Source organism: Ptiloglossa arizonensis, chromosome 2 (assembly GCF_051014685.1).
Source record: "Ptiloglossa arizonensis isolate GNS036 chromosome 2, iyPtiAriz1_principal, whole genome shotgun sequence".
Taxonomy (NCBI): Eukaryota; Metazoa; Arthropoda; class Insecta; order Hymenoptera; family Colletidae; genus Ptiloglossa; species Ptiloglossa arizonensis.
The window spans coordinates 22,944,079-22,963,584 of record NC_135049.1 but is presented as its reverse complement, the minus strand read 5'-3'; the positions used below and the strand labels follow the sequence as shown (position 1 = coordinate 22,963,584).

Below are 19,506 nucleotides of genomic sequence, written 5' to 3'. Positions count from 1 at the left end.
CGTCGGGGTCGCCGTTTCGGCGACAGTGAAGCATTTACATTCCTCAAGTGCGTATGAATATCGCGGTATGCAAACGATCGTCTCGCGTTGCAACTCCGTCGACCGCGAGGAACCGATTTGCATAATTGGTACGGGGAACGGCGGAACAACGTAATTGGCGGCGCGTCTTTCTCAGCGTGCGTCAATCTACCGTACCTGTCTCGGAGAACCCCGGTTCACGGTTATCGAGAAGGTATCGATGAATCTTGACCACTGATAACGACATTTGCATCTTTTCGACGGAGATCACGGAAATTTCCGGAGGTGCGTGAACCGCGCGGGAAGATTCCTCGCGTTTCGAGCTGGATTATTTCAGGGATCGAAACGAGCTTTGTTTGTTCGACGAGTTAATCGAGTACTCCGAAAGCAAATGGAAAAATTGTACGAATAAACGTAACTTTCGAGAGTGCGGGTGATTTTGTATTAATTTAGCCAGGGGATTTAAATTAGGAGTGGAAGATACGTGTTCAAGGAATTGCTCGCGTTTCGGTTAACAGGCCGGATTATTTCAGGGATCGAAACGAGCTTTGTTCGTTCGACGAGTTAATCGAGTACTCCGAAAGCAAGTGGAAAAATTGTTCGAATAAACGTAACTTTCGAGCGTATGGGTGATTTTGTATTAATTTAGCAAAGGGATTTAAATTAGGAGTGGAAGATATGTGTTCAAGAAATTGCTTGGATTGGAAAATTATTCGTATTAAACGCCAGTCGCGTTGAATCGTCTCGAGAAAAATGATTGTTGGAGTAGATTTTAGGTTTTAGACAGAAGAGCGAACTATTGTTACAATTGACACTCTGGTGTTTTCGCCATCGTGGAACGTTCTGAGTTTTGTTTCTCGATACGAATGTAGCTTTAACCAACTCTTTAGCTAATTAGTTTTCTGATCAATAGACAGAAGTAGATTTAACCAGCTGTTTGATTAACACACAGAGGTAGCTTTAACCAGCTATTCGATTAACACACAAAGGTAGCTTTAACCAGCTGTTCGATTAACACACAAAGTAACTTTAACCAACTCTTTGACCAACGATTTCAGGGTAACTTTCATCACCTCTTTGACCATCGATTCCAAAGTAGCTTTAACCACCTTCTTGGTCAATGCACCAGTCTGCAGTAAATGCAATTTCAACCAGTATCTGATCAACAGAGGTAGTTTTAAACAGCTCCTTGTCCAACGATTCCAAGGTAGCTTTTCACTGCGTGTTCCACGAATACCAATACTTTCGTCTATAATCTCACTGATCAGAGATCACGAACTATAAAAATATCCACCACCACGAAAGGGTCCATGATATTGAAAAAAAAACACATAAAAGAGGTCTGAATCTCACTCTGCAGGGAGTAATCTGAGATCGAACTTATCTATGCTACTTCAGTCACGTGTATCTTTGCTCCAAACAAGTATGCACATGACTTTTATCGTAATAGAACGACCGAGTGTTTCTGTACCTCCTTACTCTTTTGTATTACAAATTTTTAAAAACGAGTTCCACGCATTCGGACCTTTTTCACCCAAGTTTGCTCACATTCGAGACACTGAGCGTGATATCGAACGAAAGAATCTCGCGTACGCGTCTAGAGTCGAATTCAACGTATCGATGAAAGTCGATAACCGCCCCTCGAGCAACACCCCCAACCCTTTACGACGAAAGACATCGACGAGCGTGACGCAGACGTCGGGCGATGTCCCCACCGGAAGCGAGCGCTTACATTGTAGCTGACAATTTTCGACAAACGCGACACCACGATTATTAACACGTTCGGGCCACGAGTGCACACCGCTTTCAAACGGATAATTAAGTCGAGCGTGACCGTGGTGCAACCGTGGTGAAATCGAGGGACGATTTGCATCTTCGAAAACCGTTTACACCGAACCTGTTAAATTTTTAACAAGCTCGGTGTCGTAATGTCGGTTATTCGCGACGTAATTCGATTTCCTGATGACAGACGCGGCGGTCGATGTTCGGGGAAACCAGAAGCGAATGAAAATTTCCAGGAGAAGGTTCCACTTTCCAATTTTGAGAATCGGAGGATCTTCTGGGAAAGAAATTTTTCGCCTATATGCTCGCATGCTATTATGCAACTGATTACTTGCGAGGAATATATCGTGAATTTAAAAGGCGTTGTTTCTGAGAATACTAATTCTTTGGTACGTTGCGTAGTTACCGAAGATAGTGATTTTTTGGTATATTTCTAAGGATACTAATTTTTATTATTAATTCTTCGGTACTATTGATTTTTTGATACGTTTCAAAGGATTGTAATATTTGGTGCGTTTTGAAGAATAGTAATTTTTTTTGTAAGCTTCTGAGGATAGTAATCTTTTGGTATATTTCTAAGGATACTAATTTCTATTATTTTTTCGGTACTATTGATTTTCTGATATGTTTCAAAGGATTATAATTTTTGGTACGTTTTAAAGGATAGTAATTTTTTTGTAAGCTTCCGAGGATAGTAATCTTTTGGTATATTTCTAAGGATACTAATTTTTATTATTAATTCTTCGGTACTATTGATTTTTTGATACGTTTCAAAGGATTGTAATTTTTGGTACGTTTTGAAGAATAGTAATTCTTTTTGTAAGCTTGTGAGGATAGTAATGTTTTGGTTATTAAGGATACTATACTAATTTTTGAGTACATTACATTCTAGAAACGTGGTCCACGTTACTAGAAACCACGCGTACGAGTCTTCTAGACGCAATGACAATATTATCAAGATCTCGCAGACACTTTTGAAAATCAAGGATCGATAACTTGGTGAATGTGATAAGTGAAAATGTTGGATTTCAATAACAGTGGGGCCCCGGATAAGTTATGTAAATATCGGAATAATCGATGGACCCTACGAGCTTCTATTATACATCCGAGGTCACGAGAACTAACCTCTCGAACCTTTGCTTTCGGTAATGGCACGAATTCTCGAACAGCTCGACTCTTGGATCGATCGCGAGATTCTAGCGATATCGCTCGCGAAGATATAAAAGTTACATCGATTTCGTTTCGTGTATGTACAATTTATAGTCCGCTTTCGCTTTCATAGCGGCGTACGTTTCTCCTCGAAGTCGAAATTACTCCGAATGGAAGGAAATTGTCGATACGAGAGTTACCGTACGCTTTTCAGTAATCTTGAAATTTCGTCAGCAAGATTTATCGACAAAAGCGTCGAATTATCATTGTTCGTTCGCTCGTGTACGAAGCAAAGTGTCGTCACTCGAGCGTATAACGCCTTAAGATACGACCACATAAATCGTACATTTCGGCAGCTGAACCGAGAGAACCTCTCGCAAGCTCGACGTATCGAGTGTCGCTCGTATATGTCACGAACGTGTGCTTGCGATTAACGCTTCCCCGATGACGCACGTACCGCCTCTTTTCCAAAAGCTGACAGCTCGTTCCGGTTACCCGCGTGAATTCTTCAAGTTGACTGTGGTTGTTAATCCATTTACATCGTGCTCAAATATCTCAAAGTAACTACGGTAGTCACGTTTAAGTGCTCCATAGTAACGATAGTGGTCAAATTTAAATGCTTTATAGTAACCATAGTGGTCACATTTCAGTGCTCCATAGTAACGATAGTGGTCAAATTTAAATGTTTCATAGTAACCATAGTGGTTACATTTAAATGCTTTGTAGTAATCATAGTGGTCACATTTAAGTGCTCCATAGTAACGATAGTGGTCAAATTTAAATGCTTCATAGTAACCATAGTGGACACATTTCAGTGCTCCATAGTAAACATAATGGTCACATTTAAATGCTCCATAGTAACCATAGTGGTCACATTTAAGTACTCCATAGTAACCTTAGTGGTTATATTTGTGTGCTCCATAGTAAACATAATGGTCACATTTAAATGCTCCATAGTGACCATAGTGGTCACATTTAAGTACTCCATAGTAACCATAGTGGTCACATTTAAGTACTCCATAGTAACCTTAGTGGTCACATTTAAATGCTCCATAGTAACCTTAGTGGTCACATTTAAATGCTCCTTAGTAACCACAGTGGTCACATTTAAGTACTCCATAGTAACATAGTGGTCACATTTAAGTGCCCGAAAGTAACAAACAGTCACATTTAAGTGTCCCATAGTAATTACAGCAAACGCGTTCAATTGTCCCGCAGTAAGCCAAGTATCCTCGTTTAACCGCTCCGTAGAAAGTCAAAAGCGCGCAAAGACGTTCAAAAGATCGCAAGAAAGCAAATACTAAATATTTCACACGGAAATATTCGCACGCACACATTTACATACCGTAACGTCGCGAGACGTTAGATTCGCCGAAAGATTCGAACGGATTGAGCCACGAATGAATACAAAAATGCAGTGTTCCAAAGTACGGTCTCTACGTAAGATTCAAAGCCCGTTGTTCTCTCATCTACAGAACTCTATCACTAATAAACTGTTAAATACCGTTACCGTCGTCAGATATACCAAAAGAACAAGCCCGTCATCGATCTCCTCGATATTCCTCGATAATACTCTCAATACATTTACGTATTCCATAGTAACCATAGTGGTCACATTTAAGTACTCCATAGTAACCATAGTGGTCACATTTAAGTACTCCATAGTAACCTTAGTGGTCACATTTAACTGTTCCTTAGTAACCATAGTGGTCACATTTAAGTACCCCATAGTAACCATAATGGCCACATTTAAGTGTAGAATTAACATCAGAGTATTTTAATACTCTGAAATAAAATTACAACAAACGACGCGGTCCGTGGTTGGCGGTTCATCGACCGATGACAGCGCGTTAACGAATATCGATCCCATACACGTGGAAACTGCTGTCAATTAACCGTACGCTGTAAAAAATATTTCTCATCGTCGATGAGGCTTCCCCTCTCGATCGACGATCAACCCCTCTTCGCGATCGCCACGCGATCTCTCCGACGCGATGGATCGAAGGTGGCCGAGGGTCATTAATCATCGGTCGGCGGCAGAGTAGGCGATCAGAGGAGGGCCGGCCGAAAATGGCGGTCTACTCGCCGAATTGCAGAAACTACAGTCCCGTTCTCCTTCCCCGATTGGCCGATTCGCCCTTGGCTCTCGCAGGGGTCGAACGTCGTCGCCTCGCTTCCTCGTAGAGCGGCGCCATCCCGTGGCGAGCTTTCGAACCTCGCCGGGAAGCTTTCATCGTCACGCGCACGCGCACAACTCGACTCTACCCCCACCCGGTTACAATACACCCTCGACGATGGTTCTCAACGCGTACTTTTCGCCAGGGGTTGTTTTTCCCCTTCGAGTTTCGCGTGCCACGGGGGTTGGTAATTCCGCGCGGAGGGGTTGCGATTTTATCGGCCGCGGCCACCTTTGGACCACAGGCTTGCGGAAAATCCCGAGGAGGATCGCGAGGGCTCTGCTCGACCGCCTGAAAATTACGGAGACTCTCGAAACCCTGAGGGTAGAATCCATCGGGTCGTTCGGAAAGTGATTTCCTCTTTCAGATTGGAGAATGTGTGATTTAATCAAATGTTTATACGCTCTGAAAAAATCGTTTCATTTTCACTGATAAAAATATGAAACGACTTTCCGAACGACCCGATATAAATGTCAGATTCGTGCGTCTGTAATTGTATTTTTGTTCTTTCGCGATAATAAATGTCTCTTTTTCTCTACTGTTTTGCTTTTATAAATTGCGGAGAACGCATCACTTTACCTTGTAATTTATTTCAAAGTGGATCATTTCGTTTTATCGCAATTCCGTGGCGCACGATTGTTAGGTAGAGAACGTTTCGCTTTGTATTAAATTTATTTACGCAAATGCCTGTACATTTTATATTTGATGATAATATTTATTGTAGCTGGTGTCACTCAAATTACGAGGGTGAGACGTTATTTCCGTTGAAGGGGTTAAAGCACTGTGCGCAAGAGTTTCTCAAGGTCGGAGGTTTTTGGGGAGTTAGGTTTATTTATCCCAAGACGTGTACAATTTGATCAAATTTGTGATGGTGGAAGGATAGAAACTACAAATTTTAACCTTAACTATTTACCTTCAACGATGAAAAAGGAGTATATAATTATTACGAAAATGAGTCGAGAAAGATTCGAAGGGTGCACCAGGGTTGATTCTTAAATTTAATAATTCTATTACCTCGCAACTTTTCACGCCCAATTAACCGTCTCTGCTGTTCTTCTAAGCATTAATTTTGGAACAATTGTTCGAATAAAAAAGCGTTGCAACAACAAATGATAAAAAAAAATGTAGAAAAAGGAATAGAAGAGGAATGGGTCTTTGGTGCAAGGTAGTGAAACAAAGGAACACCGAAACAAAGAAATACAATAGCGCACCATGGGCGCATCAACAGCTTTCAAAAAAACGATCTCGAACGGACATCGATCTAAGCATAATATCTCGTTCGATAATTTTATTCATATTCCGTTGTCTTTTAAAGAAACATCGACCATTCGCAGGTAATCTCGCGCAGGTTCCCCCAGTGTCTCTGGTATCGCGTAACCCACGAGATAGAAATAAATAAAATAAATAAACGTTGTTCCGTGAGTCTTCGCGTGGTGACGATGTTCGAAACGTTGCAACGATGTATAACGCGATCGAACGTAACGCGGAACTCATCTCCGTCGTCCTGGAAGGCACTCCGTCTCTCACTTCCGGCGTTCGCGGAAACCGTTCCCACGAATAACAAACTCGATTCGATCGCAATTCCCAGACTCGACGCTGCGATTTCACCCTATAATCTTCGGGATGCGGTTCACACAGGGTGGTCGAAAAGTCACGCAATCCGTATCCCGATCAGTAGCCGTTTTCCAATACAGACTGCGCGACATTTCAGCCACCCGGTATACTCGTGCTTCCGTTTTCCTCCACCGAAGTTATCGTTCCGTGTTCCACGAGCTCGCGTGTCTTCTCTGTAAATAGTTCCATTCCAGTAAACGTTTCTCCGCGTGGTCGAATCTCTATCTCGCTTCGCGAATTTCCCGACTCTTGCTCCCACGTCCCGAGGTTAGAGTCAACCCCTTCGGAGGATACACTCTAAACAGTTCTATGTTGCGTCTTCGTTGCAGTAACGGATGTTGGAACTCTCTGGTCTTAGTAGTTCGTTTCTAAAAAGACACACGACCGCGACGTAACACTCTGTTATGGAATCAAACACTCCGGATATGCACTCTCAGTGGAACCAGTTCCTTTCCATACCCTCGCGGTAAATGTTTAAACTCCGTATGAGTACCAGTGTCTGCTTCTAAGTTGTACGATCACACGTGACACTTGGTAAAGCAAAACTCCGGATACACTCGAACTCTAACCAGTTCGTTTCTATGTTGTTCTTCGTTGTTGCGAGAAATAATTAAACTCGGTATTCTTATCGGTTCGTTCCTAAGTGGATCACACGTGACACTCGATAATACAATCCGGATGTACTCTGACTCTAACTCGTTTACAATTTATATTTGCACTATACGTTGTACATTTATTTTTCGATTCGTTTCTATATCGTTGTTTCAAGTGATGTTTCTACTTCGTGTTTTTATCAGCTCGTTTCTAAATAGACATTGCGCACAACACTCCGTATTGAAACAAATCTCTTCAGAGGTTACACTCCTAACCCTTCGTCTTTCTATCGTTGATACTTTATTCGAGCGTTCTCTAATTCGTTCCAGAGATTTAAACTGAGTACTTTGGTCTGTTTCTAAGTCGATCGATTGATAAGTCCTTTCCACTTGAACACGTAGCAAGCTGTGCACGATTTTTTCGACAGCAGGTCACCGCATCCTGAAGCCGAATCCTGAATCCGGCCGATCGTTAGCACACGCTTTCATTCATAAAATTCACCGAACATTCTGCGCAAGTTCGACCGACATAGAACGGACTCTCCTTCAACCGAGGGTGGATTGTCCCCGATGCATATTTAGGTTCTTTCCCTTTCACCAGACCATTTTCCGTGTTTCATCGAACGAGCCGAGCTTCGATCAAGTGTTGGAGTATATGCATAATATATATGTAACGGTGCTTCTTGCAATCACGAGGAATCATTGAGCAACTAGGATACTTCTAGCGTTGGGTGACCGAATACTTCTAGCATCTTCGGCTACGAGGAACTCGGGTCCAAATTGAGCTAATTTTTCAGAGTATAATATACTTGGATGAGAAAATGCAGACTTTGAACAGGAGTGACTATTTAGGAAAGACTCTGTATTGTAACGAGACAATTTTGAAAAATCTCTGTGGTCATAAAACCACGTTACCAATGTTGCTTCGACTCCTTTAATTCTCCCCTTTGCAGCCTCAAAGTTTCGAAAGCCTGTCGGACAATGTAACCATAAATGTAGCTCGCGCCAATGTTATCAAACCCACCCAGAGTAACTCGATTTAACCAGGAACAATTTGTGGCAATTTTTAAAAATTCAGATTACTCTGGTATACTGCCAAGTCTAAATATATGAATATATAAAAACCAGAAGGAGAGTAGTAGCTGTAGCGTTGTAACCTAACCTCAATCTTACGACCCAGAGTTCGGTGTGTCTTTTCTTTTCCATCCCTTCAAGGTTCCGCGAATTCCAACGCAAAGTTTCGTGTCTTTGAACCATCACCCGAACACGTGTCTCCAAGGAGTGTCGTTAACTTGTACAAAAACAAGACTACCCAATCCCTCACGAACCATAACAATCCGTACCCCTCTAGTCACCGTCGTAACGATTAATTATTATCGTTAAACGTTCTAATTACCCAGGTACGTAGGTCCACGAACCATCACCGAATGTACGAAAGCGTCTAAAACGTAACTCTCGAAAGCTAACCTCAATCTTACGACCCATAGTTCGTAGTATCCTTTCTCTTTCACCCCCTCAAGGTTCCGCGAGTGTCGAGCATAAAGCTTCGTGTCTTCGAAGCGTCGTTGTCGGTTGCACCGGGCACGGTATCGCACGATGCACCGTCGAACCTAACGACCGAGTGTGCGTGTGTGTGTGCTTGTCGAGGGGAGTAGGCGGGGTGGGGTGGGGTGTGTGGGGTTCCACGTGCGCGCACGCGTCACGGTGACGCAACACGTATAACGCGACTGGTGACGTAACCGGGCGACGACGAGCGAGAAACGCGAACCGAGGACGAACGTTATCGAGTGGAGGTTAGGACGACGGCCGGTTGCGCTTGCGTGCGCGTCCTCCTTTCCTTCCGTTCCGGCACACGTTCTCTCGGGCGGCCCTCGCAACCGTTTCGACAGCACGAGGAACGACAGAACGGAGTTTTCCCGGCCCGACGACGCGCGCGACCGAACGTACCGAGAGAGAGTCGCCGCGCGCGACCCGTACCGCGACCCGTAACGCGACCCGTAACGCGACCACCGTGTCGGTTCCGTCCACGACCCTTCTGTTGCCGCGTCGCGCGACCCTGTGCCGCGTCCCGACCGCCGAATATCGTCACCGACCGGACACCGACGCGTCAGTAATAAAGAAACAAGGAAACAGTGTGACCGAACGACGCGTACATCCGACGCTCGCCGTGACTCTTCGCTTTCTCCCACTCTTTCTCTCTCTCTATCTCTCACACTCTTTTTCTCTCCCTCTCTGTTGCTCTCTACGGGACGTCGATCACCACGAGGAGCGTGCAACGAGAGATTTTCGTGGGTGGAGAGCGGTGATCGATAACGGACCTGCTTCCTCGGTTGCAACTGGGTCGACACGACGCGCGATCGTCCAAAGGTGAGCGTCTCTCTTCGCAGGACACGCGACGATTGCTGTGCGTGGGGAATCACAGCCAACGAGAAACCCCCTTTTCACCTGCTACCACCACAGGGGATGAGGGATACTCGCGCATGGGGGTTCGGTGCCACGGTCAGCCGATTCGGGGATGCGCGTTTCAACCCCACCGCGATACACGCACACATATACGTGTATCGTGCACACGTGACCGCGTTCAAGAACTGGTGCAACGTGTTTTCCAAAGGGGTGGGCGGGAGCCTATGGTGGCGCGTTTTCGGGACGAACGTTGACAGTGAAGTGGTCGGAATTGTTTACGGTGTTCCATGGGAACGGCCGTCACTGTGGACGATGTTGATGTTTTTCCGGCGAGTCGCGGGGTCGGGGCGGGTGCTCGTATTTGGGTCAGAGGTCGTTGGCGTTCGCGACGCGGTTCTCGCCCTTTTCGGGGGGTGGCGCGAGGGTGGGAAGCTTCTCGAGGGCTTTTCGTCGCGTTTTTCGGAGCGAAAGGAGCCGAATCGAGTTGCTTCTATTCGAGAATATTGCGCTTTGGGTATTTTCGTTCCCGCGGCAAGCGTGGAATTTTTATCTTCCGGTGTCGAGTCGATGGTGGATTTATTAATGCGTGAACTTCGCCAAAAGAGGGTTCCCGGCCCCGTGGACCAAGACTTCGAGGAATGTGTGTCAAGTGTTCGCCTTTGTGAGAGAGTTTACACGTTGATAAAGTTTTTTCTCATTGTTCTTTTTTTTCGAACCTCCGAGACACTTCCTTTTACAGTTACCGCGCAATTCTAGACTCGATTAATTCCAATGGAATCAGTTTGGACGAATTCCAAATGCGCAAAGTGGAGTTTATCGTTTTCGTTTCACAAGCACACACATACACACAGAACGTACATCTGCATCTAGATTCAATTTCTTTTTAACCAGAAAGGATCTTCGAGGTGATGGAACCGTTTCGTGGAATTTTCAAGGTCACTCTGCAACTATTTCACGCATATCGTACCATTCTTTGCCTATCATCCATCGAGATAGATCGGTCTCGAGAAAAAGAAAAAGGAATCGAGTCAAGCCGGGTGGTCCACCCTTGACATTATATCGCGCAACCATATGTTACCACGAGGGTGGTCGCTGCTGCCCAAACTTCCATCCTTCTCACGATCGATTAACTCCCTGCTAAATTTCGTTCTCTCTCTCTGTCTCTCTACACTTGTAAAAAAGTTACTCCCATTAAAAATGAAACACCCCTTTGCGTTCGTAACGTTCACGACCACGTAGGAATCGATCGCGCGAATTTACGATCCGTAACTTTTTCAATAAATTATGCTCACGACGGCGACCTTGCCACCCGCGTTAACAGTACGAGCGCAACAAGGAATTTCAAGATGGAGGTCGAGCTAACCTTTCGGCGTGGCATTTAATCGATATCGAACCGCACTGTTTCAAAGTCGTCGTCGTCGTCGTCGTCGACGTGGTCGTGGTCGTGGTCGTTGTCGTTGTCGTTATCGTCGTCATCGTCATCGTCGTTACTCGTGTGCGTTCACGCTGCACGTGGCGATGCACACGCGGAAAGGAAACGATCGCGAGCGCGTTGAAACACACGTACCGCGCCGCCACGTATGCATGAAAATTATGCGAGGTTGCGCAACGCGTCGCGTTCGTGAGTCACGCGGTTGCCCCTCTCGATCGTGTAATTAACCGATTCGAGTAATCGTAATTACGTCGCGAGGAGTCGTATTCACCGTTTACATAAGAACCAGCAAACGAACGAGCGAGCGAGCGAGCGGGCGCGTATCGCATTTTTAACCCAGTTTCCCCGGCAGTTGAGAAACGTCATCGCGAGCGCGTCGATAATCGCGCGAGGGAAACGCTCAGCGTCGAAACGAATACCGGTTCCACGCGCCACAATTACCACCGGCGATCTGAAATTTACCATAACGCGGGAACACGTTATTTTCAATTACGCGCCCACCGAAGATATCGCCTCGTCGACCGACCGTAATTGCGATATCACAATTGGCACACTTCTACTCCTCCTGCTCCTACTCCGCGGAGCTTTAATTAATAGATCGAGTCGCTCGGGACTCTTAACGCTTCGCACGCTCGCTGAATGATCGCTTTGGTTTTTATCGGTCGACTCTTAACGAAAACCGAACGAACCGCGAATACGGAGTATTCGTTAGGTTGGATTCGATTGCATCGAAGCCCGAGAGAAATAATCGAATTCGGTTCTCACGAATGGTGTTTCGTTACGGAGGGGGATGGAAAAATTATTTACATTTACGGTGTATCCGTTCGTGGGGAATAATTTTTTCCTTTAGATCGTATTTTGCGATACTCTCGTAGCTTATAGATACATTGCAACGGAGCGAGAGTAAAGAGGCTCGTGTTTCTAACATCGGTACGAAATTGAAATTCTTAACCCTCTAAGTCTCATTGATTCGGTGTCTTCAATTTTTATTCGATGTTAAATACGATATTCCACGATCGTAACAGTCGTGTGGAAATACTTGCGGTATTATTAATTTTTTAAATTGGGCCTCTCGGGTCCAATTCGTTTCAAAGAGGGCGGATAAAGAGGAAGAGGGATGTGACGTAGAGGAAGTTCCAAAGTGAAAATTTATATTACTCTTGCAGAGAGGGATTAACGTACGTTATCCCTCCCTTTTCTTATCTTTATCGTGCGATTTCATTAAATTTTAAATTACTTCGGAATTAAGAAAATATAGACGTCCCCGTAACGTCGTAAACAGAGAAATGATTTTCTCTTCGAGTAAAGTCGAGATATTTCAGATACCGCGGTATCGACTTCGATCTCGAGTATTTACCACTCGTGAAACATTATATATATATTCTTCGACGTGTTACGGATGAATGAAACCGAGCGAATGAGTTTCCCGCTGACCAGGATCCGATTATTTTTCGTCTTTGTGCCAGTTTATCGACGTTTAAATTCTTCTCCGTGTGTAACAAACGACGAAACCGGTATCGAATCGACGCTATTACTTCCATCTCGCGTGTCCACGCGCCATTATCGTTAACGATATTATCATTTTTGCCATTATTCCGTAAAACGACGTATCCGGATGCCGGTTCTAATAATAACGTCATGAACGTGACACGGGGCCAGTTTTATCTCCCGATGTACACGCACAATAAACTTCTTCGCGTTCTCGCGTGTACGGTCGATGATTTCAGCCGGTTACTTAACAATGTATGTAATTCTACTTTTTAATTAAACGAGCGTGGCTTTAATTTAGCCACACCGTTGATTCCACGTTGACGCGGCGTTTATTGCGGAATTATATCGCGAATTAAAAATAATTGGGAGAAGTGCGCGCCAAACTCGCCACGTCGACATCTTTGCGCACACTGTACAGCTTTTGAACATCGTCGAGTGTGCGTGCTCGCTTCGTGAAATTGTCTTCGACGATTCCAGAGCCGGTGCGTTGTTGCTCGATGTTCGAAGATCGTTAGCAAATTGCGTACGAGAGGAGCGAATACGGAGGTTGGAAATCGGAGGATGGAATCTTCGTTTTTAGAAATTCCGTGTCGATGAGAATCGAAACGGTCGAAGAGAATGTACTCAAAAATCGAAAGAATTTCGATACACGCAGAAATCGTAACCGATCGGAAACACATCGCGTCACGAAATCGATCGGAGCTTTTACGGTCGATGGAAATCGCTAAGAAATTTTTTCTACGTATAGAAATTGCATCGTTGTATTTAGCAAATCATAGATAGACGATGAGAATCGGTTGGATACCGATATCTATCGGAGTCGGATCGTGCCGCGAAATTGATCGTAGCTTCTAGGATCGATAATTATCGGTGAGAAACTTTCCGTGCCGGTGAAAATCGGTAAGAAACTTTTTTATCGGTGAAAATCCGTCAGAAGGGTTTGTATCGATGAAAATCGGTAAGAAACTTTTTTATTAGTGAAAATCCGTCAGAAGCGTTTATATCGATGAAAATTGGGCAAAAGTGTTTATGTCGATGAAAATCGGTAAAAAACATTTTTATTGATGAAAATCCGTTAGAAGTTTTGATATCGATGAAAATCGGTAAGAAACTTTTTTATTAGTGAAAATCCGTCAGAAGCGTTTATATCGATGAAAATTGGGCAAAAGTGTTCATGTCGATGAAAATCGGTAAGAAACTTTTTTATCGGTGAAAATCCGTCAGAAGTGTCCGTATCGATGAAAATCGGTTCGAAAGATTTCACATGGACGAAAATCGGCAAAAAATGTCTACGTGGACGAATGGCCCGTAGGAAAGGATCGAAACTCGGACGTTTGGCGTCCGATGGAAATCGGTCCTAGTTGTAACGTCGATGGAAATCGGATCGCGGCGCGAAATCGGGCGATTAGAAAGCTGGGATCGCATACCGCGGCGGGTCGTGTACGTGACGCCGGTTCGGCAACAATAGCGAAAGTCGATCCGACCCCGCGGCGAGGACGTTGTTGCACGTAAGTCCCCGGTGTCGTTCATTTTATCGGTCCCATCGCGATAACTCCAAGTCCCGTCGTGACGACCCGCGGCTGTACAGGGTGTACCAGAAACGTCCACCCAAGCTTTTCCGAGCTTACTCGTCTCGCGAACCTGCGGCGTACACTCGTCGAGCTCGTCGTCGTTCTCGAAAATTTCTCGATTTCGTTTCCTCGTGAAATTCTCCGATAAAAAATTCCCCTTTCGCGAATTAACCTCTCTCGCTTTTTCAACACCTCGTGACTTTTTTTCCACCGACTGAACTTTTCCCTCCCTTTGTTTCGACAACTCGAACAAAAAAAAGAAAAAGAAAAAAAAAAAATAATTCTTTCTCAACGATTAAAAATCTCTCGTTCGACACTCAACCTCGTTCCGCTCCACATTTGCCTAAACGATTCCGCGTTGTACGAACAACCGCGTAGCCCACGAACGACAACAACCCGGAGTCGTGATCTCCCCGGCCGTGGTTCTCTCCCACCACTCGTTACGATCGATCGCTACCGTTCGTAATCGAGCAAATGACTGGTTCCACGTATCGATCGGCGGAGTCGATCTCGATCGTAGGTCGGGCGTAATCCCGATCCCTGCGCGCGATAATAAAGAGCTCTCCGCCGCGAAAGTAAACGGAGCGAATCGCCGCGCGAGCCCGCAAAAGCGAAACGAAACGTTCGACGAATGATAAATCGAAAGCCGCGAATTGTGACACAAATTGCGACGCCGCGGCGGCGCTAATGCGATCGATCTTTATTACCCCGCCCTATCTGCTCGCTGCGATCGATTCTCTACGGGTGAATTATATAAATTGCTCGCCGAGTGTGTTTGTTTAATCGCGATCAATGGGTCGGTCAACGTTCAGTCGTTAACGTCATTATTCACCGTCGGTTGGACGCGGTGCTCCTTGAGCGTTCCGTCCCTGTAATTAACAGCCGTGGAAAATTTCGATGTTGCATGTTAATTTTATTGAACATAATCGGGCCGAGTGACTCGACGCACGGAGCCATATTTGCATCGCGAAGCGTTTAGGAAGCGAACTTGACTCGCTATTCACGATAATCGCGTAGCAGGTGATAATCCCTTTTAACGAGGAACGTAATAATTTATCGCTGCACGGCACACGTGGCATACCACGAGCGTAACAGTGTTTTTAAATTGCGTCGTTAGCGGGTAAACTTTCAATTTTATTTTTACACCCCAGTGTTACGTCACGGGACCAAAAAATATTCCTCGTTTCGGATCGAATCGTTTCCTCGCGAATAAATGGAATTGGATAAATCGAATTTTTATTTCCTCTTCGATTTCGATTCTCGAGGAAAAAGTGAGAGAGGAACCGAAACCTTTCCGTCGTGTTTTCAATGTTCAGTTTTCAACCCGGATAATTTCCATCTCTGCGAATCCACGACGTCGAGAAGAACAGTTTTGATATCTTCTGAACGCGAACACGATGCACGCGGAGGTGTCTCGGTTCCCTTCGTAGCAGTTGCACACAGTCCGAACCAGGCGTGTTAAAAGAAATCGTAACGGATATATACTACGCCCTGAAAAATGGCCCCGACTGTGTTTCAGTTCCGTTTCGCGGGCGAAAATCACTCGTAACGGAGTCGTTGGACAGCGACACCATGCGAACGTGCAGGGTCGCGGGAGGGTTGGAACGACCCGTGGAACACGAATCGGCGGGTGTGCGCGCGGACACGTCGGGATCACGCGGAGTCGTAAAACACGTGCGAGCGCGGCGCTGGCGACGTAGGTGGGGAACACATGGGGAAGCGTGGCTAAATATAGAGAGCGCTTTTATGGCGTGCGGTCGTGCCACGGGGACCCGGACGATCCACGGACCCCGATGCCCTTTACCCGATCGAGCCGAGCCTCTCATTAGGGCCGCACAGCATTATCGAGCGCATCGCCATGATTTCGCGAACGGAAGATGGGAAGTTTCGCTCGTTGCTCGCTGATAACGGACCTTCCACTGCCTTTGGAGTTTCGATTTCGATGGAATTTTCAAGAAACGCGCGTAGGAACTTCCCTTCGATGTACCAGAAACTCTGACTTCGCGCTCGAGGATCAGGAAAAGTCCAATCGTTATCCTTAGAGACGTTCAGGAATCGTTGGTTCGAGGAAACGATCGCTGACGATTCTTTCGAGCTAGGATGCTATCAGAACGGGTCGTGGACCGTTCCGAACGTTGACGAATAATCGGAGTTAGAATTTTTCCAAACGAAAGAACCGATTTTCGAGTACTCGCGAGTGAACGAGGGGAGCAAAATACGGTGTTCCGCCATTACGAACGAGCTCACGGGTTCTTTTGGAGTACCATAAATCGCCGAGGCGATTAACGCTATCGGGTTTCGTTTATACACTGCGCACTGGTTCGGCTGACGTTGTCCACAACCTCGCGATGGTTAAAATACGATTGTCGATCCAAGAGACCTCGAATCGACCAACGAAGCGCACCTGGTAAGGTGATCCTCGATTCGACCGATTTAGCGATAATCGATGCGATGATTTGTCCAGGAGTGACGCGCGGATTGGTAAATCTCTTTAGGTTGACGCGTTGCTCGAGAAACGGTTCGTTGGAAATCGAGAACGATCGCTATGATAAAGATACCGAGGTTAAATCGAGCACTCGAGCAAAAATATCCGCTCGGAACGTCCGAGGTCTTCCGGGACACGAAACAGGAGCCGGTCTTAATTTAATTGGAACGTGGCTAGATGAACGTCAACGTCATCGTCCGTCAAGGTTCACGGACAGGCAATGAGAGGAGCCTTTGTTCAACGACGGATCACAATAAAGCTTCCGACCATGAGTACGATTCGCTTGACTGGCCGTGGAAGTCGAGGAAACAACGACCGAGGAAGTACACGGCCGGCGAGTTCAAGGACAACAAAGGAATCTCTCTTGCAAATCGACCTTCGTTCTTGCAGAAAAGCCCGCGCAATTACCAAGTCCAAGTCTCCACCATCTTGACGACGAAGACCGAAGATGCCCCAAGGTCGTGGCTTCGAAGGTTCACCGCTATTTCGGACCAACGCGTCCCTAAATCGCTTCGAATTCTTTCCGAATCTGGATTAGATTCCGATCTGGTTCCGAAGTCTGGAGTTTAGAGCGAACTCGTCGGTAGTATAGGGAGAATGGTCGGTAGTGCGAAACCAACGCTCTAAAATTGTTTCGAATTCCTTCCGAGTCGAGACTCTATCTCTGGTGATTCGAATCTAGAGTCTTGAATCTAAAGTCTCTGGTTTTAGAGCCACCGCTCTAGAGTCTTTGTTTCTGGAGTCTTTGTTTCTGGAGTCGTTGTTTCTAGAGTCTCAGACTCTAGTGTCTCTATTTCTATAACGTCAGTCTTCAAAGTCTAGAATTTAGAGTACGTTTATCGATAGCACAGGCCTAGACTATTCAGTATTTTGGACCAACGTCTCCAAATTGCATCGAATTTCTTCCCAAGCTAGACTCTATCTCCGGTGTCTATAATTTAGAGCGAACGTACCGATAGCGTGGAACCGGACAACGAGATTCATGGTCAGCTTTGATACACGTAAACAAAATTTGTGAACCGTCTGCAAGTACCCAGAAACGGTGCCCCAAGCCAAGACTCATTTGTACACGAACACCGTAAAACGATAAGAGAACAGACGAACACAGAGGCAACGTATCGAACTGGATCGCACGTCGAACCAAAATCAAACGCAATTACCGAAAAAAACGGATTTCTTTCGTATCGAGATCGTCGAGAGGCATTTTTTTTTTAAACTGCTCGCAGTACATACTTCCGGTGCAATTTTTCCCCAAAGAGGAGACCCTCCTTTCGAGAGAGTGTAGATAATACTTGAAAAACCAATCGAAAAACCGTTTTCGAGCAATTTCCTGCCCGATAAAATAAAGTTCGCGCAACAGAGGGTTAACAACTCGCGCGACGACGGTCAATTTTCACCCGGGTGGCGAAAAGTCGGTGACTTTTTTTCTTCGTCCCGGGGTTCTCACGACTCCGTCGACGGAGAAGGGAGCGCGCGCTGCGGCTCTTTTTCTCTCTCTTTTTCTTTCTTTCTGTCCCTTTCTCTCTCTCTCTCTCTCTCTCTCTCTCTCTCTCTCTCTCTCTTTCTCGTGCGCGCGCGCGCGCGCGGCGCGGAGGGAGATCGAGAGGAGAGATAAGCGACGCGCCTGCTTTCCAATTCGCAACGGATGATCGCGCGGCAGAAGTGCGTGAGAGGTAACGTGGGCGGGTGGAACTTATTGCGGTGGGTGGGCCACGCAGGGAGCGTACAACAGAGACCGCCAACGGAACCCGTTTCTCGGTCCGGTGTTGTGCAGCGGTGTGAGAAACCCGAGGAGAGACAGAGAGACGTCTGCTCGGCCAACAAGCTGCGAGGAAGCCCGCGAGACGAGGACGAACCTCGCGCGCGAACCGCGGGAGCGACGAGGACGAACGCTCGGGAAAAAAGGAAAGGAGGTATTCGCTCCGACGAGCGGGACGAAGACGAGGAGACGCGGCGCTATCGGTGAACCGAGGCGATAGAGTCGAGCGGAGCGACCGAGAGAGAGAGAGAGAGCGCTACTATCGCAAAAAGAAGGAAAAAACGTGCGTGACGGGAACAGCGGGACGGGGACAGGGACAGAGGGAGGGGGACAGAACAGAGTCGTTCCACGGAACCCGACGAGGACCGAGCGACGCGAGGGAAGAGGAGAGCGGACAAGGACGAAGGTAGAAAGAAGGAGCGATATACGATACTCCGAGGGAACCAGCGAGAGCGGAGAAAAAAAACTGTGCACGCAAGCCTGTCGGAGGAGGAGCGACCTACCCGCGCGACGAGGACCGACGACTCGAGCGAGAGAGTCGCGCGCCGGCGCATCGGTGGGAGGAGGACCGAGCGCTTGAATGAGAGACCAAGGGAGGGAGAAGGCGATAGCGCTGGGACAACCGAGAGAGAACGATCGCGAAACGTACGAGCGGGACGAGGAAGACGGACCTCACGAAGACACTACCGAGTCGGTCCGTGTGCGACGGAGACACCGCTCGCGACAGAACGGGTCGTTCGACGAAGACACCGGCACGTGGAACGCGCCGAACACCGAGCAGACCCGCCGTGTTGTACAACGAGGACGGAGATATCGCGTTAACGACCAGAACCAGGACAGAGCCAACTCCCTCGAAGTGCATAAAGGATCGAGTATATAGGTTCGCGAGCCCGAGGGAAGGAGACGCGAGGTTCACCGTCGTTGGTTCATATTGGCCCGGTGTTGGAACAGGGGAAAGAGGCAAGGATACCCCGTGACAGAGTATGCGTGGCTACTCGCGGCGGCCAGAAGCGGACAACAGAGGAATATGGC

The 19,506-nt window shown here is 46.6% G+C and overlaps 2 protein-coding genes across 19 annotated transcripts in view; one reads left to right on the top strand and one right to left on the bottom strand.

Moving 5' to 3' along the window:
• LOC143143720 (uncharacterized) overlaps positions 1-19,506 on the bottom strand; it is a 304,262-nt gene that overhangs the window by 133,136 nt on the left and 151,620 nt on the right. The window lies entirely within an intron of this gene.
• The window catches only part of LOC143143719 (ras-related protein Rab-37), a 161,613-nt gene continuing 151,262 nt past the window's right edge, over positions 9,156-19,506 (top strand). The window contains exon 1 of one of the 2 annotated variants that reach the window (XM_076305318.1): positions 9,156-9,700. The gene's annotated coding sequence lies outside the window, so the exon portion shown is untranslated. The remainder of the gene's footprint in view (positions 9,701-19,506) is intronic. The other variant, XM_076305316.1, reaches the window with a different exon arrangement.